Source organism: Physcomitrium patens, chromosome 15, assembly GCF_059467195.1.
Source record: "Physcomitrium patens ecotype Gransden chromosome 15, ASM5946719v1, whole genome shotgun sequence".
NCBI lineage: Eukaryota > Viridiplantae > Streptophyta > Bryopsida > Funariales > Funariaceae > Physcomitrium > Physcomitrium patens.
The window spans coordinates 827,791-853,847 of record NC_143424.1 but is presented as its reverse complement, the minus strand read 5'-3'; the positions used below and the strand labels follow the sequence as shown (position 1 = coordinate 853,847).

The 26,057-nt window shown below is 31.6% G+C and overlaps 1 protein-coding gene across 1 annotated transcript in view; it reads right to left on the bottom strand.

Moving 5' to 3' along the window:
* The window catches only part of LOC112292610 (leucine-rich repeat receptor-like serine/threonine-protein kinase At2g14510), a 50,421-nt gene that overhangs the window by 23,594 nt on the left and 770 nt on the right, over positions 1–26,057 (bottom strand). The window lies entirely within an intron of this gene.

Below are 26,057 nucleotides of genomic sequence, written 5' to 3'. Positions count from 1 at the left end.
GTTCTTCTATATCTCCTACCTTCACCAATACCTCAGTAGTTGCCCTTGCCCAATGCTTTCGAGTATAATGGCTCAAAGTTTTCATTTCCTTGTCACTAAAATCTTCGAAACGTACTCGCTGATTATACCCATTCTTTTCATTTGTTGGTTGCTTGTAACCAATATCAACCTCTTCTTCATCTCTACATATTCTTGCATCAATAGCATGACTCATTCCAGTTTCGCTCATTAATTGCCTCTTTCGCTTAATGCTGTCAATGATAACATCATGAAACTCCTTCTTTAAAATTCCCAAGACTTCTTTCAATGTGAATTCCACCTTAGCGTTTAATATACGTTCTTCCAACACCCCTTTCAAATTTGTTGCCGCTTCAATGTCAGAAAGTAGTTTATAAGCAATTGATTTGCCTTTATCTTTTGTCTCTTTTGTTTTTTCTCCCAATGATGCTGAGGTATCCTTTACAGGCAATTCTTGTGAAGCTACCTCCCGAGCCTTGTCTCCTCGAGTTTGCTTCTTAGAAGAATTTCCTTCTCTAGTATCATCAAAATTTCCTCGTCTCTTTTCTTCCATCAAAGCTTCATGTTGGCTCTTAGCAATATATGCATGAACTGAAAGAGACTCAACAGGATCCTCTCAACCTGTTCTTCCTCGTATTGTAGCTACAGTTCTCAATAATGCTTTTCGAGGTAATTTCCCTTCTTGCATTGTAGAAACGGCAAAAGCCCAAAACTCACTAGTTTCCATACTTCCACCAATTTCATCATCTACTCTAACACCATAACTTGCACTTTCTCGTACTACTGTTTCATGCTCTTTTAAGTAATCTTGAACCAATGCTCTCATTCCTCCCTTGCCAAAATTGGTTTGAAAAAGATCCTCCCTATCTTTCAATGCTATCTTCCCATCTTTCCAGCAAATAATTCCCTGCCATATCATATTATTAAATTCATTGCAATCTTTTCTAGTGTGTGAAGCATCATCACACCAAATGCATCTTTGTACATATCCTTGTTTTGAAACATTCTTCGAATTGTTTAAAGAAGTATTATCTTCAAGTCTTGCCAATTTGATTTGAAGATCTCGCATTCCTCGTATAATTTCTTCCATACCCATATCTGCTTTCTTTGACAACGATGTCGAAGGTTGAACTGTAGGCATTGTCGGTGGTGTTGTACGTACTGGAGCTTTGGGTGCTTGTACTGTTTTCAGAATATTGCTCCTATCCTTCCTCCTTTCTTTTTTTGTAAGCAACCCCACCGCATCTTCAACGTTCTTTCACTTCGTTGTCAATCCTTCATCTTCTTCTTTGTCTTCAAGAAGGGATTCTAATTTCTCTTGCAATTCTCCATCAGCAGCTTGAAGAAATAGATCAACTTTGTTCGGTTCCAATGTCAATTTTTCTACCTTCGATAATTGAGAGTACTGCCTCTCAAATTCCCTTAGTAGCTCTGTTGCTTGCAAATTCTTATTAGGCCGTTCAATCCATCCCAGAAACAGCTTCTTAGTAACGCGATCAGCATCTTCCAAGAAATATTCGTCTTTCAATGCATGTGAAAAATCCTCCCATGAATTCCCACAACGATCCGTAATCGATGTAATGTGGTCCCTTATCTCCGGTATCGTGGCAAGTCCAAATAGTGCAACCATTTTCTTCTCAGAAACCCGATTTAATTCCATTTCACGAACATAACATCTTAAATACCTTGAAATATTCCTCCCATCAAATTGATCAATTTTATTGACCACTGCTTGCAATGCTTTAGTTGCCAAAGCTTCCTTTCGATCATTACTTTGCTGTTGCTGCATTGACAATGAGAAGGCTTGAAACAAACTAGCAATAGACGGATCCATGTGCATACCTTGTCCTTTAGAAGACTCCCCACCAGAAACTTCTCCCAAAAATCCTTCAAAATTTTTATTTTCGTTTTCCATAAAAATAAAGATAAAATCAACCGAAATCCAATACCTTCTACTTCAAGCTTTCACGTCGGGTTCACCACTTATGTCATATTACGTGCTTTCCTGCTCGAGATCGCGCCGAGCGTCTGGCTGTAGAAGGTAGTATGGAGATTTGCTGATAGTCAAGCAGTCTATCAGTTTTTGACTGCTCGAATATAAACGACTGTAACAATGTACCGTAAATCTATACGGATGCTCTTCGACTGCTTGTCGAAGTCTTTTTTTTTGCCCCAGCCGATAGGTCTCTAGACGTTACAGAGAACCCCGAACAACCCAAACTGTTAATCTTCAATACCCCTTTGTACTTACGATCTTGTATCCACTAACTGTCCTGTTAGATTAACCCAATAAATTTCATTCACTCCGCATACTCAATCCTATAGACACCCCTTTAATCCTTCAATCACAGACGTAACTCGATTTTACAAAACAGTCAAGAGTATTCAAACCCACTTCATTTAAAAATCCCGATTCACCATTACAACACTGACTTCAGCAGCGATTGCCTCAGTCTTCCCAAAACTCTACGAAGAAGAAAAATCCAAATTCTATGTCTTTCCTTTCCCGACCCGAAGCATGAAGCTCCTCTCTCTAATTCCCTTGATCTTCAAAAAACCTCCAATGAAAACCGAACTGGTAACCTTGCAAAAGCTTGAAAACTCGCTCCACCCCCCCCCGATTCCCCGAAAAAAAAACCTCCCCCCTCAAAACTATATCCCCCCTAACCTTATCCTCTGAATTTCTTCAATCTTCCGTCTTAGATCCGGAATTGGCTCCCACCTCAAGCTTGGATCCGAAATTGGCTCTCGCCGTCAAGCTTTCTCCTCCGTTTTTACCTTTAAGAAATCCATTTACCGAAAACAACGTTCCCTGAAACGGCACAGAGAACAAGACAGCCTGAAACAGAATCGAACCCCGTAATCGGGACCACATTGAGTCGCCCGACCAATTCAGGTCCTATATTGGGAAAGATGCCCGTAGTAACCTGGATGTTCCCGTAATTGGATCAAATTGGTCCTCGCGTCAGATTGGCTAAGACTCGTAGTAAGACCTGGATTTCCCGTAATTAGACCACATTGAGTCGCCCGACCAATTCAGGTCCTATATTGAGAAAGATGCCCGTAGTAACCTGGATGTTCCCGTAATTGGGTCAAATTGGTCCTCGCGTCAGATTGGCTAAGACCCGTAGTAAGACCTGGATTTCCCGTAATTAGACCACATTGGGTTGACCGGCCAATTCAGGTCTCGTATTGGATAAGAGGACCCGGATTGGATTATCGAAATTGGATCCAATTGGCTCCTCGAACCCGTCGTGTGAATTGGTCCTTCTCTTCTTGTTGACTCCCGTTATTGGAATCGAACGGAGCATTTCAGTATGACCCGGCTGACTGTAACGGAGTGACTGAACCTGACCACTCAGTATTTGTACTGGAGGTCGTCGATGCTCCCAATATTCGAGGTAACTGAATATTAATAAAATTCCCCTTTTTTTTTATTTTCACTGTATACTCGTGTTACAACACGACAACGGAAACGACAAAAAAGGAATTGCAGGTCCAAGAAAAACCAAAGGAAGAAAAATTCACATTCAAATAGTAAAGAGACCAATGATAACACCAATGGCCGGAGGAGTGCCAGAAGTACCAATTGCAGTACAAATGGGAGCAGTAGAAGACCGAACTACAAGTATGGCACCATTACCTACTTTTAATGGTTGACCGGACTCTGATCTCGATCACCATATATCTCAATTCTTGATAGCCTGCATGGCTAATAATAGTAGAACTAAAGATATTTAGTTGAGATGGTTGCTAAGAACTTTAAAAGATACAGCTTTTGAATGGTATATTCGGCAACCAGTGGGTAGATTTTTCAATTGGAAGGCCTTGAGGAATGCCTTCCCAACCCATTTTAGACCAATTAGATTTGAAGATCGGCTTCGAGAAAGTTTTATGAATAGCAGGATGTTTGTAGGAGAATCCATAGAGTCCTATTATGGAAGAATCCATAGAGTCCTATTATGGCCGGATCGTGGATATACTTTGTAAATGGTCAAATAATCAAATGCCAAATGCATATATTCATTGTCGATATTAATTAACAGTTTACATCCACCAGAATTGAAAATGTTTGTAAAAGAGGCTCGACCAGCTACAATAGAGGCATCGTTGGCACGAGCAAAGGTGTGGAAAGAATGTTACTATGATCAATTGTTAACAGTGGAGGCCATGATGATTTGAAGTTCAGGAAGCCAACAAATACAACTGAAAAATGTGTCAATGGATAATTATCCTCAAATGGTGGCCTCCAATGTGAAGAACGTTATATTGCAACAATCAATTAATGCTACACCACTCCAAGCAATAGCACCAATAATGATGACACCTTATTTTACATCACCAACCTATCAACAACAGGAGTTGTTCACAAACGCGACTGTTAAAGATCCAAATGAAGCCTTGTTATTAAATCTAACAAAAAAAAATGGAAGAATTGATCGTGAATTTGGCTAAAGATAAGGAGAAACAACATAAGCCTTCTAATACGAGACCTAATGTATGGTGTAACAATTGTAAAGGACAAGTCATTTTGATACGAAATATCCATCATCCAAATAAACGGGTATTCAATGTACATTTTGTGAAGGAAAGCACCCTACCCAAAATTACTGGCATTTACAAAGGCAACAATAATTCAGTAATCAGACCATGATCCCATCGACTCAGTAGAAAGTCAATCAAGTTCAAACAAGAAATACGTATGGATAGAATGGAAATTGATTTAATCAATAAAATCAAACATTCAATAATTTTCAAAGTTCCAATTTTAGTCAGGGGTCTGCATCAAACCCCCAGAACTACGGGAAGGAGCAGCAAAGGTATCACCAATATGCTCCACTGACATCATCGAACCAAGTATCCTCCGTACTAACGGGACAATCAGGATCTTTTTCTAACCCTATATGGAAAAAACCTAGTAGGTATATACTAGTGGAGACACCCAATATGCTAGATGGAGGTGCAAGAATACCACTTTGTTGTTTTCGTTGCAGACAGATTGATCATTATACTAGTGAATGTCTCGATTCTAGAGCGAATGACAATTATGCACCCGTATGTGCGAATTGCAAGCAATCGGGACATACTTATCAGTAATGTAATGTTCCGTTCAATTTCAATAATCGAGATCAGCAGATCCAAAGCCAAGGAAAAATGGAGGAGATAAATCAAGGTCCTGAAGATTCACGAGTTCATCGAGTAGAAGTAATCCAAGCTATTCATATAAGAAGTCAGCAAAAGGAAAAAGGACCAATTCAATATTTGAGTGATCTTGAAGCGAAGGACCAATTAGACCCAATTATGGGGCCATCCAATCCATGACATGACATGGGCCCCTTACCCAGTATAAGACCTGAATTGATTGTGCACCCCAATGAGATACTAATTACGGAGGCTTTGGTTCCGTTTTAAGTTGTTCCGTTCTCTATACAATTTTGGGAAATGTCCTTTCCGTTGAAAGATCCTCAAAGGAACCAATATCAACCAAATTGGAAGAACAATCTTACTCGTTGAAAGAACCGATTATTCAGGCTCCGTCAAATTCAGTTCCAATAGCTTTACCAATTTTCAATATAGAAAAAATCAATTTACCTGCATTGGTATCTAGGATTGGGAAGAAAAAACGGACATTGGGAATTACCACTAATACACAACCATATGATATTATAAAAGATTTGGGCACCATACAGCCCACGATCTCTATGAAGAAACTATTGGCGATAGCACTTGAGTGCCGAATTATCTTGAATTCTTCATTAATTCATCGGAGATCTCGAAATAAAGAAATTCAAGAAGTAAGTTTGAATCCCAATCTAAGTGCATCTACGATTGATTTCTCAATTGATGGAGTGTTATTATCAGGAGTACAAGTAGACGAAAGATCTAGTGTAAATCTTATGAATGTTGCTACAATAGAGGAGTTGGATTTGGATCACTTATTGCCTAGTACGGTGGTTTTGAAAATGGCTGACTCCAATCGAGTTAAACCTATGAATATTTTATGAAGTATTGATATAGTAATTGAGGAGATTACCTATAAAATTAATTATATTATTTTCCAATTGCAAAGCTCTATATTGTCATACTCAATTTTATTGCGGCGACCATGGTTGTATCAAGCTAAAGCTCGAAATGACTGGGGCTGTGGTACATTGACAATTGGAAAAGGTAATGATAAAATTGTGCTTCAAATGTACCCTGTTCAATATAACGGAGAAACTCAAGTTGCCAATTTAGAATTCACATCGAATTATGAAGATGAATCTACAGAAGAAGAAATTGGTGCACCTGATTCAATTTATGTTGATGCAAGGCAAGTTGTCAAGCACACTAGAATGAACTACCAATGCAGGGGATCGGGAGAGTACTTAGTTCTTCCAGATGTTATTGACGATTCTGATCATATGATTGCATATTGGATGAATAGATAGGATGTTAATCACATTAGTACTATAGAACTGGAGTTAGAAAGTTCTAATGTATGAGATTTTATGAAAGATTCTGGAATTGAACAAAACATCAATCTAAGGACTCTTGAAATTCCTTAATATCAACTAATTAATTTAGGTACAAGGGAGGCTTTCCAAATCATTCAGATTTACGACGGTATAAAAGGCAAGGAGAAAGAAATTTGGGTGGATTACTTTTTAATGCATTAAACTGCTTTCGCATGGTCATATGTCGATTTGAAAGGAATTCCAGCTAAAATTTGTGAGCATCAAATTATATTGGAGGAGAATGCTACATCAGTACGCCAAAGGCAATATCGATTTAATCCAAAATACTCACTTATGGTAAAAAAAAGAACTAGATAAATTCTTGGAGGTTGGATTTATCTATCCGGTTCCTTTCAGTGAATGGATTTCACTAATTATTATAGTGCCAAAAAAGAATGGAAAAGTTCGCATCTGTCAAGATTTTCAAAAATTAAATGCGGCTATCAAGAAGGATTATTTTCTTTTACCATTTACGGATAGTATATTGGATGTCGGTACTGAACATGAATGTTATTCATTTCTTGATGGATTCTCCGGTTATAATCAAGTTAAGATTGCAAAAGAAGACCAGTTAAAAACTACTTTTACTATGGATTGGGGGACCTTTACCTATCAGGGTATGCCGTTTGGGCTTTGTAATGCACTAGCTACATTTCAAAGGATAATGATGCAAGCGTTCCAAGATTATCTACAAATTTCAATGGAAATATTTCTAGATGATTTTTGTACATTTAGTACGAGAGCTAGGTATTTAGAATATCTAAGTCAATATTTGAATCAATGTACCAAATATGGAATTTCTTTAAATTTAGAAAAATACCAATTTGGTGTGCCTTCAGATAAACTGTTGGGTCATATAGTTTTGATGGCAGGCATTGCTATAGATCCAGATAAAATAAAGATTATAGTAGAATTAAAGCAACCAGACACTATTACGTGTGTTCGAGCATTTGTCGGCCATATCAATTATTATCGGTGATTTATCTATCTATTCATAGTTATATACCTTCCCTTGACAACTCTCTTGAAGAAACTACTAATCGATGGGACCAGTCTATTTTGGAAAAAAGAATGTACAATTGCATTCAAAACATTGAAAAAGAAATTGGTTTCAGCACCAATATTGGTGGCACCTTGTTGGAAAAAACCATTCTAAGTTTATATAGATGCATCTATTGTCGCGATTGGTTCTGTGCTAAGTCAAAAAGATGATCAAGGTTTTGATCACCCTATTTATTATGCAAGTCATCAATTGGTAGTAGTTGAAAGAAATTATACAACAAACGAAAGAGAAGCATTGGGAATGATTTATTCCATATGAAAGTTTCGACATTATCTTCTTACTTATAAATTTATTTTCCATATCGACCATGATGCTTTAAAATATATGATTAATAAGCTTTAATTGAGTGGTTGTATTGCACGATGAGTTCTACTCTTATAGGAATTTGACTTTACTATTCAGGTAAGACCGGAGAAATCACATTCTAATGCTGACCATTTATCTTGGTTATCCAATATATTAGGTAATGAATCCATTAATGATGCACTACCTGATGTGGAACTGTTTGCGATAGATGTAATTACTCTGGAATATAGTAAAATAATTCAATACTTGATATTTCAAACCTTCCCACCTAATTTCAATAAAAAGCTTAAACGCCGCTTAATATTAAAATGTGTACATTATACGATGATTGGTGAAGCTTTATATAAACAAGGCAAGGATGGAGTTTTGCGATGCTGTATTTATCAGACTGAAGTGCGTATTATATTGAAAGGTTGCCACTTGGACAATTGTAGTGGACATTTTGCGGGGGACAACATGACTCGTAAAGCTTTACAGGCTGGTTATTGGTCACCAACAATGTTTGCAGATGCCCACCAATTCATGCGTCATTGTGACCCATGTCAGAGAATGGGTCGACCTACTGGAACTTCAGCAATGCCATTGGTACCAATTCTAGCTCATGCACCTTTTGAAAAATAGGAAATTGATTTTGTGAGACCAATTGCACCAGTTTCGAGAAATGGACAAAAATGATATATATTGATAGCAACAGATTACGTAACAAAATAGGCTGAAGCCATAGCTACAAAAACCAATAGTGCAAGTACAGTAGTAACCTTTTTGTATAAAAATATTATTACATGGTTCGGTTGTCCACAAGAATTGGTTAGTGATCGAAGAACTCATTTTATAAATAGTAAAATCAAAGCACTCACAGCTAAATACGAGATAAAACATCAGAAGACTACACCGTATCACCCTAGAGCCAATGGACAAATGGAAAAGACTAATGGAATTTTATGTAAAATCTTAACAAAAACAGTTTCAAGAGCGGAAACAGATTGGAACACTAAGTTGTTTGCAGCTTTATGGGTATACCGTACTGCGTATAAAGTTACTACCAATACTACTCCTTTCTAATTGGTTTATGGCTAGGAAGCAATATTACCTATTGAATTGGAAGTCCAAAGTTTACGAAATGCTATAGATATTAGATTGGGAGATCAGGATTCATTACGGTACCGTTTAGAAGAATTGAAAAAATTGGATGAAATTAGAGCCAATGCATTAATGATAATGGAAACGACACAAAAACAAAAGAAGACTTATTATGATAGTAAGCTTAGACCAAAGGCTTTTATGCCAAATGATTTGATACTTCTTTATGATAGTCGATTGAAAAAATATTCAGAAAAATTTCAAGTTTGATGGCATGGGCTATATCGAGTTATTGAAAGATTTTGAAATGGTTCAGTATAATTGGAAGATTTTATGGGTACTAAATTTACGACATGAATCAATGGCAATGGGCTTGAATTTTACTATACATAAATCCAGGACAGGTTTTCTATTACAAAAGGAGGAGTCGACACAATTGATTGGACCATAATAAGAAGTAGGAGGGGGGCTCTTGACAAGCATCGTATTTTCTTTTGCGATTAAGGAGAAGATGGCGAACATAGTGTCTGAGATAGTAAGAATGGAGATCGATTGGAAGAAATGGCAAGAACGGTTGCAGGTAGAGGTTGCAATGTTGCAGACTAAACTAGCCGTATTAACTAAGGAGGCCAATAATTTAGTGCAGACCAATATGCCAGTTTCAGCGACAACACCTTCGGAGATATCTTTGAAACTGACAAAAGAATGACAAAAGATGTTGGAGGAGCGTGACAACCAAATTGTCCGACGTGAGTCTCAGGTATGGAAATTGGGTTTGTTGAATGAAGATCTGATGGCATGTTTGGATGAAAAATCCTTGAATATCGATGCAGACGACAAAGATGTAGCAGAGGAAAAGGTCACCAATTCAAAGGGTGGTAAGCCAATGCCATTGACTGAAGAAGCTAACACTGCTATGTCTTTATAAGTTGAGGCTAAATAATGTTTGCGAGGATGTTGCACAATTAGGAGTGGAGCTATGTAAAATAGGTAAATAAACTTTGTGATAAATTACTGGTTGGTTATTGACAACCTTGAGAATTAGACTGATGGTTAGGCAGTTTAGTTGATAACAATAGGTTGTTAGTGGAATAAATAGTTAAGAATTCAAAGGGTCATAACTTTTGGAATCCGCTCGCTGACGGATCATCTTTTTGGTAGAATAAATAGGTTGAAGAAAGAGCTATCAAGGCGAGACTATGAGAGTTGTAAGCCGAGAGCCAGACTGAGAGTCGTAAGTCGAGAGCTAGACTGTGAGAGTTGTAAGTCGAGAGCCAAACTGTGAGAGTCGTAAGTCGAGAGCGACACTGTGAGAGTCATAAGTCGGGGTAAGCTTGGTGCTACCTCTTTGTTTTCTTTATTATTTACTTATGAAGAATTATGATTGAGAGAAATATTGTTGAATTGATAATCATAGAATGGATTATGGGTTGAATTAAGATGGAAGTAGTAAGCCTTGATATTTTGTAGTTTGATACTTGATTTTAGATAGCCAGAATATAGTCAATTGTGATACTAACACATCCAATTTATATAACCAATCTTTCCCTGTGTTCAAACCCACCTCTATTAGTTCAATTGCTTTGGTCTACTGAAGCTTGAATGCAATGAAAACAACAATAAGCAAAATCTTTCTTTCAACAATAAGTTATTTTTTATTGTGTAAGAGGTTTAAAATATGCCACATTAATTTTTATATCTTATATTTTTAAATATATGTATTGAAAAGATGTTGGTATTACCATTAAATTATAAAAATATTGAGGTCCATTTGTACAACCTTCATATCAAAATTTAAAAGATCAATTGTCTCACTTTATAGTAAAATCAATTACTTGACTCAGTATATGAGAATCAGGTAAATTGAGCATCAATTTCTTTACCTCATATTATAATCTATAAAAAAATTGGCCAATGAATACAACATCATTTTACTTAATAATAATTATAAGTTATTAAAATTATAAATCATATAATATTATTAATTGATTATTTTGTTACAAAATATAAATCTTCTTTATTATAATATGAATTGTATCATATTATATATACATAGATTAGAATTCAAATAAAAAAGCCTTTATATTTTCTAAAATTAGATTATATTATTTAAAAAAAGATGAAAATTATAATAATGTTCAACTTGAAAGAAATGTACTAATGAATCTAACTTGCAATCCTAAAATTGAATAGTTTTCGAATTGAAGTTTAATCACAAGTTGTATTTTATTGATAAACCCTCAAAATTTTGAACTTATGCCATCAAACTTCTAAAGCAAAAAACCTCTTGATTCTCTAACACTAAAATTAAGTTCTATGATAAGAAAAAGAAAATGATTTGTTGTAGATGTTGAAGCAGGTCCAATCATCTCTATATCTTCACTTTCTATCAATCTTAATACTTTTTGTAGTAGTAAATTGAGTTGATCCATGGCAAGAATTAAATCCCTCAATTTCTCTTATATTTTTGCCATTGCACTCTTCATTTCAAGAAGCTTTGCCATGATAATACTTACAAAAAAAAAATACCTAATATTATTCAAGCCAAATAGAAGAAAGGACTTAAAAATTTTAAAAAATGCTAAAAAAAATCGATTTAAAAGAAGGTGATTTACAACTTCTAATAAATTTGTATATTATCAAGAAAAAAGGATAATCCACTCTTAATCAAAAAAAAGATAAAACTTTGATATTATAAATATATTCTTATTAATCTATTAAAGATAAAAATTTAATAAAAGCAAATAAATAAGTGAGACTTTTTTAAGGAAAGTTGAAAAAATAATAATTAAAAAATATATATATTCAAAATAAAATTTAAATAGATATTGTCAAAAGACAAGAGAATTAATGATCCTTGAAATTAAACTAAAATCAAAAAATGAATTGATAAGACTGAAGAAGAATTCATTCTTATCTCTATATATACAATCTATCTAGGAGCTATATGGTGATATTTTATAAGACCTCCAATATGTATCTAATTTATGAGACATGTATCTTAATTTATAAGATAAATTTTTTATATATGTGTTGTGAAAATAAATTCCACCTTTCAATTTAAATTATAAGATGGCTTCAATCAAGAGTTGCTTGTAATTGGTGGTATAAAAAAAATAACAAGAACAAAAAAAAAAAAAAAAAAAAAAAAAAAATACAAACACAAACACAAACACAAACACAAACACAAATACAAACACAAACACAAAATAAGTGAAATAAATAAAATCAAGTAATTACATAATCCAAAATTTGATCACAATCTATTTATTATGTTTTTATATAATTTTAAAAAATTATGAAAAATTACAAAATAAAAAAAAAATCAAAGTTAATTTTTTAAGCTTTTTAATGATCTAAGAAACATATAAATTCGAATTATCATGAATAAATTATGGAGGTTCAAAGATAGCAAGTAAATAAATAAAAAATTAAGTAAAAATATTTTACTTAAAATATAATTTGCTTATAGATGAAAGATTTGAGCCTCACCAAGGCTCACATGTAGTATATTTGGATTGCTATGACAAGCCCCAAGACCTTAGTCTTGTCTTCTTAACTGCATTTAAGGTACTACAATCCATATGGGACTTATGTACCTCTCTTTCCATGAGAACTAGACTAATTATTGGTTATCTTATTTTTTTTATTAGTAAAATTAATATTTTTGGATTTTTGACTTTATTATGGTATTCAAAAATATTCAATATTTTTGAAAACTCCTATGGTCTTCAAATCTTGTACTATTTCTTTTGGAAAAAATTCCAAAGTAGTAAAAACTCAATTTTATCAAAGTCTTGAATTTTTTTTCTATAAATTTCTAAAAAATTCTAAATAAATTTCGAATAAATTCTAAAAATTTCTAATTTTCCTTAAAATTTTGATATCAAATTAGAATCATATTTTCCTATCTTATTAATTTTTTATAGTGATAAAAAAAATTTAAATCAATTAAAAATATTATTTTTAATTTAAATAATTAAAAAGATATGAATTTTTTTATAATTTTTATAACTATTAATTATTATTTATAAATTTATTAATAATTAATACATGTAGGTAGAAGGCCAATATCAACATTGGTCTTAATAAAAAATCTTTAATATTCAACAATAAATAAAAATACTAAAATAAATAAGGTAATTATCTTAAAAATTTGCTAAGATTCTATTTTTATAATTTTTTTCTAAAAAGAGTCATGTATTCTACAAACATCATTAAATTCTAATAAATACTTAAATTAGTATAGAATGGATAGAAATTCGTTTTTGTAAGATATTAATAAAGTAGATTAATCATTCCTAGGGTAGTCAATTGAGTAGGTCAGATGATTGAATTAGTTGTGAAAAATGGTTAAGTAAGGAATGATAGTTAGAATCTGGAATTTTAGGAATAAGTATATAGCAGTTGAAGAAGATATTGAAGGGGCCAGACTGTGATAGTCATAAGCCAGGATAGGTTTGGTGTTATCTCTTGTTTCTTGTTTATTTTGTTGTTTTAGGTTTTCATCAATGTGAAGTGAATTTGTAGAATAAATTAGAGATTGATTTATGAGATATTGAGTATATAATTGAAGTATTGTGTGACTAAATTATTATGAGAAAATATTGAGAGTTTGTTATCAGATTCTGTAGGAGATTGTTCATGGATGGAAGCTTATGATTGTTGTTTATTGAGAGTTGTGTGTGTTTTGACAGAGGAAGCTTGTGATTACAGAAATTGTATGAAGCCAGATTGGTTGGAGTGGAAGTCTATTATTTCCAGTGTTGAATGGAATTTATGTGTTTTGAGTAGTTTTTTAAGAGTGCAGGATTGTACTTTGTTATTATCAGTTGATGAAGGAGTATTATTAGTAGGAGAAAGCATTATAGTATTCTTTGGTGTTTTTAGTGGTTCAAAATATAATTAATTGTGTGATCCTAACGTGTAAGCTCATGCGATTAGTCTTATCCTACATTCAAATCTCCTTCTACACGTTTATTCTAAAAAAAAATTGTAGAATAAGTAAAACTATAATCACATTATGGTGCCACTATCGAGGATCAATAATAGTATTGAGTGTTGGAAATTAACTGCCGAATGAATATATTTTGGATGTTATACAAAGAGGTTATAAAATCGAAATTGGTTCGAAAGTGAAGAGAAATGTGTAGTTAGATGAGAAATAGGAAGCAAATTTAGCAGTATATAAGGAAAGATTATGATTATTAAGAATGAAAACATTGTAGTAAAGAAAACATGTCAATTGAAAGAAAGACAAGAGAGAGCGCAAGCAAGAAAATTGTTATAAAATGAGCAAGAATGTAAGTTAAAAAAGAAGCATTGACAAAGTTGGATTAAGCCATGATTGCATGCCTGTCAACATATCCGAGCATACTCAGAAGCTGATCTACCTCTAATATTTCAAACATATAAACCGTTAAAAAAATTGCTAAGAGCTCTCATAGGAAATTTTGTCAATAGTCCAGCATGTCTCTTAAGCTTGTTAACTGCAAGTGGAAGAAATGCAAAAGAATTGAGTACTCCATTAGGTACCTTTTGAATAGCAAAAATTGTCGATTTTGTCAAAACTGATGCCATAGAATGGCATAAATTATTTGTCGATAAGGGCCAATTCAGAATATTTCAAAATCCATTATTTTTACCTCTAATTCAATCAATAAACTTATTTAGGAATAATAATAGTAAATTAAGGAGGTTAGAAAGTTTAAGAAAGATATTTGGAAAAGGCAGTGGTTATTTTAATAAGAGATTAAGTGACATATTATCTTCTTCAATGACGACGAGAAAGATTAATGAATAGCAAAATGAATCTAGGAGAGGCAGTGGAATCGTGTGGCCGTGTGGTAGATATACTCTACAAGTAGCCAAATCATCAAATATCGGAGGCTTTTGTATTATCCATATTACTCAATAGATTGTAATCACTCGAACTAAAAATGTTTTTAAAAGAAGTTCAACCAAATATGATAACTGCATCTTTTAATCAAGCCAAGATTTGGAAGGAATGCCATTATGACCAATTTTTAATTACGAGAGCCACTATGATTCTAGTTCAAGGAAGTTATCAAATCATGGCATGGAATGAAGCAGTTGTTAATTATTTGAGAATGTTTGTTATATGAGCCAATTCAAGTATCAATACATAGGGAACAGTTAATGTCACCATGTTGCAAGCTACACCACCAAATATGGCAACATCGCAATCTCCATACTTCTCTTATAAACAACAACCATTGACTATGACAAAGTTGCCAATAGTATCAACTCCAAACGATTCTAATGAAACCTTGTTGTCAAATTTGACTAAAAAAATGGAAGAAATGGCAATCAATATGGCAAAAGATAAAGAGAAGAGGTAAAAATCTACCAATATTAGGTCCAATGTATAGTGCAATAATTATAAGGAATAAGGTCATTTGGTGATAGAATGCCCCATTCCTCCACAAATGATGATATAATGTATATTTTGTGGAGGAAAGCATTTGGCAGCTAATTATTGGAATTGGAAAAAGCAACAACAGTTTAGTAATCAGACCATGATCCCACCCACTCAGTGAGATGTCAATGAAGTTCAAATGGGAAGTACGTTTGGCTAAAATGGGAATTATTCAAATAGGTAAAATCGAGCCTTTAATAACCTTCAAGGTCCAAATTATAATCTGGGTTCTGTATCGAACTCCCATAACTATGTGAAGGAACAGTCGAGATATTAGCAATATTTTCCATCACTGCAATCAATTCCAATTTCCTCTGTACCAACAGGACAATCGAGATCATTTATCAATTCAACTTAGAATAGACTCAACTAATATATATTAGTAGAAACACCCAATGTACTTGATGGAGGTAGAAGAAGACCACTTTCTTGTTATCATTGCAAGCAGATTGATCATTATACTAGTCAATGTCTTAATCTAAGAGACAGTGATGACTATGCTCCAATTTGTGGAAATTATAAATAATCAGGGCATACATATTAGCAATGTAATGCTCCATTCAATTTCAACAATCGTAATCAAGAGATTCAACTACAAAGTAAGATTGAAGATAATACTCAAGGTCTTCAAGATTTTTCAATAAATCGGGTGAAATATATCCAAGTAGTACTTACTAAGAGCCAGCAAAATGAAAAATGATCAATTCAAGACTTCGGTGAACTAGTTGCAAAAGACTATTTCAACCCAATTATGAAAACGTCTAATTCAGTTCATGTAATAGACATCTTATCGATGATAAGACTTGGTCCATCTATGCAAATCAATATGGTTCCAACCACCAAGGTCTCAGCTCAATCCAAACCAATTCCATCTTCTATGTAGTTCTGAGAAACATCTTACTCATTAAAAGATTTTCTCATGAACAAACATTCCAAGAAAGCTCCTCCACCTGTTTCAATTCCAAGTCTAGGAAAGAAAACTATATTACCTCAAGGGATAAAGTTGAAACAAATGAAAAGAAAAAAGGTATTGGGAATTACTTTAAATATGGAGCCTTATGATATTCTGAAAGATCTGGATGATATTTAGCCTTTTATTTCAATGAAGCAACTTCTAGCAATAGCACCTGAGTGTCTTTTTATATTGAATTCATTGTTAATATGGCATAGGCAACACAACAAAGAAATTCGTGAGGTCAATTTGAACCTTGACCTAAGTGCACCAATCATCGACATATCCATAGGTGGCATTATGATTTTAAGAGTTCAGGTAGATGGTCGCTCCAGCGTCAATTTAATAAACATGGATACAATAGATGCTTTAGACTTAGCACATTTAGTACCCACAATATTGATATTATGGATGTTAGATCATAGCTGAGTTAAATCAATGGGTATCTTGTAAAATATTCAAATCATAATTACCGATATTGAATACAAAATAGAATATATCATTTTTTAATTATAATGTTCAATTTTATCATATCTGATTTTATTAGAATGACCTTGGATTTAAGAAGCAAAAGCCAAGAATGATTAGAGTCATGGTACTTTGACGATTGAAAAAAGTGGAGACAAGATGCTGTTACAAATAAACCTAGTACACTATCATGAGAAATCTCAAATGCCAACATCTGAATTGATATCTGACAATGAATTCAATTCTGATAAAGACACCATTGTACAAAAAGAGGAAGCATCCTTCGAGACAGCTCGGCAGCATGGGGTGGTATATCAATATGGAGGACCGGGAGAATATTTGATATATCTGATGGATATAGAAAATTTTGATTATGTTATTATAGATTGGATGAACAAATATGATGTACATTAGGTTAATGTACTAGAATGAGAATTGAGTACCTTCAATATGTCAGACTTGACGAATGGATTACAATCGATGAGGGAGTTGAAACAAAAAAAGACAACTGAACCTTTATGTCAAATTATTAACTTAGCAACAAATAAAATACTTTGGACAATTAAAATTTACAAAGGTATTTATGATTAGGAATTGGCATGTTGGAAAGAATTTTTCATTCACCATAAATCCACTTTTGCTTTGACTTATGTTGATTTAAAAGGTATTCCTACAAAATTCTGTGAGTATCAGATCATTTTGGAAGAAGATGCTAAACGTGTCAGTTAGAGGCAACATCGACTTAATCTAAAATATTTCCTAATGGTGAAGAAAGAATTAGATAAGCTTATTGAAGTTGGTTTTATTTATTCAATATCGAACAGTGAGTGGATTTTTCCAATCATGATGGTGTCAAAGAAAAATAGAAAAATCAAAATTTATCAAGACTTCAGAAAACTAAATGCAGCTACTAAGAAAGATTACTTTTCATTACCTTTTACGAATAGTATATTAGATGGCGTAGTAGGGCATGAATGTTATTCTTTTCTAGATGGATTTTTTGGTTATAATCAAGATAAAATTACAAAGAAAGTTCAGCTAATGACTACTTTCACTATGGATTGGGGAACGTTTGCTTATCGCGTTATGCCATTTGGGTTATATAATGCTCCAGCCATGTTTCAATGGGTGATGTCTCAGGCATTTTAGGATTACTTACAAATATTTATGGAGATATTTTTAGATGATTTTTGTACTTTCAGTACAAAATAGGATCATCTAAAATGCCTAGATAAATGTTTGGATGAATGTGCTACATATGAGATGTCATTGAACTCTGACAAATGTCAATTTGGTATTCCATCTGAAAAATTCTTGAGACACATAGTCTCCAGAAGCGATATTGCCACTCATCCAGATAAAGTTCAGCACATAATGAACCTGCCAAGACCAGAGACAATGTTAAGTGTTTGTGGTTTTGTTGGCTATATGAGTTATTATCGACCATTTATTCATTTGTTTGCAGTAATTTGTTAATCTCTAATTAATCTTTTAAAGAAACCTGTGTCAGATGGGACCACTCTAGTTTGGACCAAGGAGTGTACAATGACATTTGAAGAATTGAAACAAAAATTGGTATGAGCACCAGTACTAGTGGCTCATTCTTGGACAAAGCCATTTCATATGTATATTGATGCATCCAATGTTGCTATTGGATCTGTATTAAGTCAGAAGGATAAAAAGAGCTTGGATCATCTAATATATTATGTCAGTCAACAATTAGTAGCTATCAAACAAAATTACACTACTACTAAACAAGAAGCTTTGGGCATGATATATTTGGTTCAAAAATTTTGGCATTATTTGCTGGGTTATCTATTTGTGTTTTATATGGATCATAATGCCCTAAAATATATGATTAATAAGCCTCAATTGAGTGGACACATTGCCAAATGAGTATTATTACTACACGAATTTAATTTTATTATTATCGTAAGACATGGGAAGAACCATGCGAATGTTGACCATTTATCTCAGTTGTCCAATATCCTAGGCAATGAACATGTCTCTGATGTACTTCTCGATGTTGATTTATTTGGTGTGGATGTAATTTCATCGAAGTATAGTGAAATAATTCAATTTTTGACATACCAAATATTTCCACCTGTATTTAACAAGAAGCTTAAGAAACGCTTAATTTTGAAAAGTGTACTGTATACAATAATTGGTGATACTTTGTATAAGCAACGAAAAGATGGCATTTTATGATGCTATATCTTTCAAAGTGAAGTACAGTCAATATTGGATGGTTGCCACTTGGATAGTTGTGGTGGGTATTTTACCGATGATAGTACTGCTCGAAAAGATTTAATGGCGAGATATTGGTAGCCAACAATGTTTTCAAATACACACCAATATTTTTTTTGATGTCATCTATGTCAAAGAATTGGTCAACTAATTGGCACTTCTGCCATGCTATTAGTCTCAATTTTAGCCCAAGCACTATTTGAAAAATGGAGAATTGATTTTATTGGACCAATTGCACCAGTGTTGAGACATGGACAGAAGTGGTATATTTTAGTTTTCATATCTATGAAACAAAATGGACAGAGGCTATTGCAACATGATATGATAATGCAAACATTGTTGCCACTTTTCTATACGAGAATATTATCATTCAATTTGGATGTCCAAAAAAATTGATTAGTGATTGAAAAATCTATTTTATTAATTCTACAATTACAACTTTGATGGACATGTATGAGATCAAGCATAGAAAAATAAATCCATATCATCCAAGAGCGAATGGACAAATAAAAAAGACCAACACTATTTTATACAAGATATTAACTAAGACTATTTTGGGGGCACGCACGGATTAGAATACCAAATTATTTGCAGCCTTATGGGCATATAGTACAAAGTATAAAGTGACAACAATTCTACCTTGTTCAAATTGGTTTATGGGCATTAAGCGATTTCATCTATCAAACTGGAAGTCTAAAGTTTAGAAATTGTAATAGATGAACGATTGAGTGATAAAGAATTTGTGCAATATCAATTGGCAAAATTTAAAAAATTGGATGGAATTTGGGTTACTGCTCTTTTAACGATGGAGGCTACCTAAAAATGATAGAAGAGTTACTACAATAGTAAACTGCAACCTAAGAGTTATATGCCCAATGATTTGGTCTTGCTTTATGATAGTTGTTTTAATATTTTTTCAAGAAAATTTTAAGTTTGATGGCATGGTCTGTATCAAGTGGTTGAAGGATTTTCCAATGGATCAATCTAATTGGAAGATTTTATGGGCCATCAAATCAGTACACATATTAATAGGAACCGACTACGGCTGTATTATACTTAAAACTCGGGACGAGTTTCAATATTTTTCTTGAGGCTATAATTATTGGTATAAGTAGACTAGTATATAGAGACAACTAAAAGGATAGTTAGAGATGTAATTAGTAGTAGGTCAAATGGAACGGTGAGAGAAATGGACAATGTAGATAACATATTATTGTTATCACCACTAGGTAAAAGAATAGGAGTAGAGCACCCACTCAAGGTGATTTTGTGGTGTCACATTCTGTTGTTGTTTTTCTGTGTTTTGAGAGTACTGAAAAGTAGCATTGATGATTAAAGCTTAGAAGAGTGTACGTCATAGCAATTGAGAGTGCAAAGAAAGCTACGAAGAAAGAGGAAAGTGACCAAAATATGAAAGCTAAACACAATTTGGGACCACCATCCATAGTAATTGTTACCAATATAGAGCCTATGAAATTAGAGATCTACTGGACGCCAAGAAGAATACAAGATTTTTAAAATATACAAATGTTTCAGTTCTTGCGAAGGTCAGATAGCTTGCCATCAATTAATGTGGCATTAGTGGAAGAATACATAGCGAACTATGACCCAGAGGATGGATCGAGCGTAGAACATGGACGTATTATCAATATTGATGAAAAGATCTTAAAAAAGGTGTTGTATCTTCTAATTAGAGAGCTTGTGGTGGGACGCTTGATTCAAGCAATTTCAGCCCAGGAGGATTTTTCAAATGTAGAATGTCATTGTTTGAGAAGAACCAAGGTTGGCAGATGGTTGAGGCAATTACACCAGAGCTCATAAAATGGTTGCGCTTTGTATTGAGGCATTTAGGCTTGTATCAATATAACACATATATATATCAAGACGATCATTGTTTGCATAGGTAGGGATGCTTGACAAGATGGTATTCGATTGGACAGCTTATGTAGCAATCTGTATTCATACGAAAATGGGACTCAAACACAAAATAAAGAAGTTTATAATGTTGCTCTGTTTCAACTATGTGTATGCTGTGATTACATTTATATTGAGTCAAGCAATACCAATAGTAGAGAGAAATGTACCCTTGTCATTATCTCAATAAGGTGAACAAAATTTATTGGCACTGATTGTCAATTTAGGGGATGTAATATGCAAAATTGAAGAATCCAATTGTACATTGGCACAAGAGGCAAGTCCAAAAATTGCACTAGAATTGGCTCCAATTTATTTGACGGTGGAAGAAGAGAATGAAGTCTCGGTTTTATTACATATCAATTAGTTGGTATTTCCATAGGGTCGACTATCAAAAGACGTATACCTTAAGAATATTTTATTAAAATATATTTTACAAATACACTACATGGTATTAGTATTGGATGTAGAAGGTAGTGTCAAATAAGGATTGGAAGCAAGGAAAAAGGTGATATTGGAGCAGAACCGAAGAATTGCAAAGAAAGAATAAATCATCCAAGAGAATGTAGAATCAAAGTTGATATTGAAGCAAAGGTTTTTATAAAAATAGGAAGCTTGGACAAAAGAAAAAGAATATATTGTATGACGTCAACGGGAAGAATTGCTTCAGAATTGCTGGATATGAGATCTGGAATGGCCGAAAGTCACGTTCCAATTATAAGCAGAACGAGAAAAGGTAGAATTATTGGTACAAGAAAAAGTGGTAATGAATGACCAATACACATATGAAACGGAGCGGTTGAGGGCTAAAATTGAGGCCTTGAATACTAGGGTGACAAAATTGACAGATGATTTAGTCAATATTTATCAATCACAAGTATCAATAATATCAATTTTAGAAATTCCAGAATGGATGAGTCAGGATCAACATCACTTGGAATTAAGAGATGCCTAGATCCTGAAATTGAAGGCTCAAGTCCATGAATTGGGAGAGTACAATGAAGACCATTCAGCCCAATTGAATAAAAAGCCAATAGAAGGATTGGAAGAGGTTGAAAGTTTGCATTTGGAACTAGAATCAATGGAATCAACAACGGATAATGCGGAAGTTGATGAATTGAGTAGGCTAGAGGGATAGTAATTTTGTAGAATTTTGTTAAGTAGTTTTTTTTTTTTTAGATATATATCAATTTTGTATTTACAGGGATGCTGCACAGTTAAGAGTGGAGTTATATAGAATGGATAAAAATTTATTTTTTAAGATATTGGTAAAGTAGATTAATCATTCTTTAGTAGTCAATTTAGTAGATCAGATGATTGAATTAGTTGTGAAAAATGGTTAAGTAAAGAATGACACTTAGAATCTGGAATTTTAGGGGTAAGTATATAGTAGTTGAAGAAGATATTGAAAGGGCCAAACTATGATAGTCATAAGCCGGGATAAGCTTGGTGCTATCTCTTGTTTCTTATTTATTTTGTTGTTTTAGGTTTTCATCACTGTAAAGTGAATCTATAGAATAAATCAGAGATTGATTTATAAGATATTGAGTATATAATTGAAGTATTGTGAGATTGAATTATTATGAGAAGATATTGAGAGTTTATTATCAGATTCTATAGGAGATTATTCATGGATGGAAGATTATGATTGTTGTTTATTGAGAGTTGTGTGTATTTTGACAAAAGAAGTCTGTGATTACAGAAATTGTGTGAAGCCAAATTGGTTGGAGTAGAAGTTTGTTATTTCCGGTATTGGATGGAATTTATGTATTTTGAGTGGTTTTTTGAGAGTGTAGGATTGTACTTTGTTGTTATCTGTTGATGAACGAGTATTGTTAGTGGAAGAAAGCATTGTAGTATTCTTTGGTATTTTTAGTGGTTCAGAATACGATTAATTGTATGACCCTAACATATAAGCTCATGCGGTTAGTCTTACCCTGTGTTTGAATCTCCCTCTATAGGTTTATTCTGAAAGGAATTTATAAAATAAATAAAACAATAATCACAATCATTAAAAAGAATTTTTAATAATATTATTTTTATAATTAAAAAACTAAAACTTATATTTTTTCAATAATTCTATCAATTAAGATCTAGTGGTGGAACTCACATATGGCAACCATTTGAAACTATTTGTGTAAATAGAAAAAATCCAAATCTTACCTTTGACATAGTTTTTAAAAAATAAAAATAAAAGAAATTATCAAAATAGATAATACTATCTATTAAAAGAAATAGAATGTAAAAAAAAAAATGGAATTTAATCTAGGAATAAATATTAAGAACAATTGTATATATTGGATTCAACATGTTTTTATATATAGCAATTTTCTTCTTAGATGACATTAGAAAATTACATTTAATATTTAAAAGTAAGAAAATATGAACATAAATTAAGATAACATGTGAGTGATTTTTACAAACATATATATTTATTTTAATAATTACTAATACAATATAAATAGATAGAAATAGGTAAAAGTAATTTAATTTGATAATATCTTGCAAAAAATCTTTCTAAAAGCTTTATAAAGATAATTTCATCTTTACACATGTTTATAGGTGATTAATAGATTGAGTACTTTGCCAATAAGACAACCACATGTCACATATGTTGGTAGCTTGTGATATAAGCTAACCATGTAGTGTACATATAGAAAACTTATGTTGCAATTTAAGACATGTGTCTTCCAAATTATACATATGTCTTGAAAATTTGACACGTATTAGAGGTCCTATAGAATGTTGCCCTATAATTTTACTTTTATTTTATTTTATATTTATTTCTTCTTTTATTATTTTATCTTTTTTAGTAACATAAAAATAAAATTATTCTCTTAAAGTTTTAATTGAAGTGATATCTATGATATTAAATTTAAATATATAGAATACTAATATTTGAGATATTTTTAATTTTTAAACCTTGAGGTTTTATAAATTTTTAGGCATTTATATAAATATCTTAATTTATAAAATATCAAGATTAAATCTAAATAAAATTCTAAAAAATACATTTGAATCATTTTTATTTTTTTAATTCTATTTATATTTTTTAATCTATACAAATTAAATTATCAATCATATCATATTTAAATTAAAATATGCCAATTAATATCTAATTTTTAAGAAAAATTCGATTTTTAAAAAATATTTTAAATAAATTCTACATTAGATTTTGAGCCATTAAAAAAATAAGTCGTTATTGCAATAATTAAAAATTACTTAATATAAATATTTTTTAGTAATAATTATTTATAGATGTGATGATAGATTGTTAATTTAAGATATAATTTTTTAAAAAATTATATAATAAAAAATAATAAAAATATTCATAGAGCATTTTAATCTAATTATATTATTAAATAATAAAAATAATAATAATAATAATAATAATAATAATAATAATAATAATAATAATAATATATAAAAATTGAGATTTAAGTAACTTAGTTCCTTGATCCACATATAAAAGCATTGTTATTTTAATAAATTGTAGTTCTATACATACCTTAAACATAAAATCTCAACTTATACAATTTGATAGTTTTATGAAATTATGTTTAAATAGAAACATGTCTTATCATAATATACACAATGTATATCTTCATGTACAAAGATTTCATTATCCAAAAGATATTGTAGAGGGAGAAATATTCTTTAATCCTACTAAATACATTCAAATACAATATATTCAATCTTTATTTTTAAAGCATTAGAGAATATTTTATTTACAGAATTAAAAAGTATATCAAAATAATTATTATTTTGATTTATTTTCTTATTTTATTAAATTCATATGATTAATTCTCATATTATTTTTTAAAGGATTTTTTTCTATCAAAAGAATCTTTAATCATTTAAAGGTAATATTATTTGATAGTTTTTTAAAAGACATTAAAGAATTCAATTCCATATCATTAAGTTTAAGTACTTTGCTTCTTTCTAAGGCTTTAATTGATTTAAATAACTCTTTGCTTGATAGAATTTTTTCTAATAAATTTTACATAATATCTTTTATGTTTTAAAATAAGAAATAATGATAAGAAATGACCAAAAGTCCTTATTTTTTATTTATAAAATTAAAAAATAATTAAATTAGTTTTAAATTATAAATATTGATTTATATTAAATTTATGTATTAGCAACTATAAAGCTATAAATTTTAGATATTAGATGTTTATTTCTTAACTACCTAAAAACTTCTTTTAAACAAGAGTCTATTATTGCAATCTATTTAATTCTAAATCCAATGCTTTATTTATTTGCCTTTTTTTAGGACAAATAATACTAGAATATCTTTTTATAGTTTTAGTTCACTTTTAGTGATATTATGTGGATTTAAATGAAATTTAGATTTTGTAATTAAAATTTGGTAGTAAACAATAGATTATTGTTGTATTTCTAAAAGTCTTCAACTAAGATTTTAACATCTCTTCTTCTTAAGTATCTAAGATTAAGTCTATGTGATTAAAGATTTTATTTTATTTTTAAATTTATTAAAATAATATAATTATTTTTTGTTTTTACTTTTTTTTTGACACATCAAAGAAATTAACCTCTTAAGCAAGATTTCCATTAGGTATGGAAAAAAAACATATGTATTTGCAATCCATATAGTGCTTGTAGTTTTATTTTCTATAGTCAACAATAGTATTATCTAATAAAAAACCAACAAAAAAAACTACATGAGTATTAAAAAAATTCACAAATACATCTCCTTTACTTCAATTGTTCCATCTTTGTTATAGTTATACTTAAGAACAACTTCTAAGATATGAAATGCAACTTTTTTTTAAACTATGTTATCTAATTTCTTTACATTAATGTCAATAAATATGCACTCTTTTAACAATATGATGTCCAAAGATGGTTGAAAGAATAAAAAATATCCTATAGTTAAATTATTATTGAAAAATTATTAAATCCTTGTATATTGTAAGAAATAATGTTTAAATTCATATAAACAAACTTAATAAACTTATTATTTCAATAAAATGATATATCAAATAATGATCTTAGATGTTATGGGTTATGGAGATATAAACCTCTTTTGGAAAACAACAATGGACCTTG